Consider the following 1402-nt stretch of genomic DNA (forward strand, 5'->3'; position numbering starts at 1 on the left):
ACTTAATAGTTATTTAAATGTTGAGTTTCATTTTTTGTCATTTTATTGCCAGAGGGGAAATCATATTCTGCAAGGATTTCTGCTTGGGAGGTGTTTGAGGACTTGATACCATGCTATACAAAAACAGAACCAACAACCCAAACAAACAAAAATGGAAACTATCAAAGAAGAGAAGAACAGGAATCTCCCTGGTACCAAATGGTTTATTTCATCGAAAAGTAGCAAAAAAGCAAGACACCTTAAAATTCAATTTTCTGAGCATTCCATTAAGTTCCTAATGAAAAACTTTTTTTCGGTGAATATAATTTGGACTTATTATTCTTCAGTCAACTAGTAGTCAGTAAACTGTATGTTGGGACTAAAGTGGTCTACGGCTATGCCACCCTGAACATGCCCAATCTCGTCTGATCTCTGAAGCGAAGCAGGATCGGGCCTGGTTAGTACTTGGATGGGAGACCACCTAGGAATACCGAGTGCTGTATGCATTCAGAAAGAAAGGAAAGAAAGAGAGAGAGAGAGAGAGAGAGAGAGAGAAAGAGAGAAAGAAAGAAAGATAGAAAGATAGAAAGACAGACAGACAGACAGACAGACCCATTGGGACTAAAGTGAAACACACAGATATAAGATTTGGAATCTAAACTTGTAGGTTAGGCATAGTGCAATAATGATATGGGCTTTGGCATTATTGATGTGTTCACTCAAATTCAGATTCGCGAAATAAATAAACGGACAGATACACAGAATGGTATCAGAAACATCAAGTGAGTCCTGGTACAAGTAGGAAGCCAGCCGTTTTGAAGTCTGTCCAGACATTCTGACCATCAGAAGAAGGAGCTACCTGGATAGTCCTCTGCACAGAGTTTATTTATACGCAAGGCCTATTTAGGGATTGATCTAACAGAATTAACCAACGGAGTAACCTTGGGAAAAGATAAAACTTCCTAGAGCATTAACTTTGGTAACTACAAAAATGGAGAGTAGTTGGGAGAATGTAACTAAAGTGCTTGGCATCCAGTAGACACTCACCAATGCAACGGATCACGTCTAGCCTCTGGGACACGTGGAAACGTCTGTCCCCTCTGCCACGTATGTGGAAGCTTTCTCTAGCTTCTCTGGTCACATTTCAGCTGTTGGTTTTTCAGCATCTTTAACACTGTAGTCAGTTTCCCCAAATTTATCTCAGAGTTTGTTTATACTCTGCTCTTCCTAAACCGTAGCACCTAGTAGGTGCTCAATAAATATATGTAAATAAATTCATAAATTATATTAGCAAAATATCTGAGGGAAGGTGTCTGGGGAAGTGTTAAGTTAAGAACTATATGGTGGCTGACGGAATGGATGCTAAGATGCCTGAAAGTGGTGGGTGTCTGAATGTGTCTATGAGAAATATGTAGAAATAATG

At 39.3% G+C, this 1402-nt stretch overlaps 1 pseudogene; it reads left to right on the forward strand.

The window, feature by feature from the left end:
* The first annotated feature begins 366 nt into the window (after positions 1-366).
* On the forward strand, positions 367-485 carry LOC112485275 (annotated as a pseudogene).
* The last annotated feature ends 917 nt before the right edge of the window (positions 486-1402 follow it).

This window comes from Pteropus alecto, unplaced genomic scaffold (genome assembly GCF_000325575.1).
Source record: "Pteropus alecto unplaced genomic scaffold, ASM32557v1 scaffold68, whole genome shotgun sequence".
NCBI lineage: Eukaryota > Metazoa > Chordata > Mammalia > Chiroptera > Pteropodidae > Pteropus > Pteropus alecto.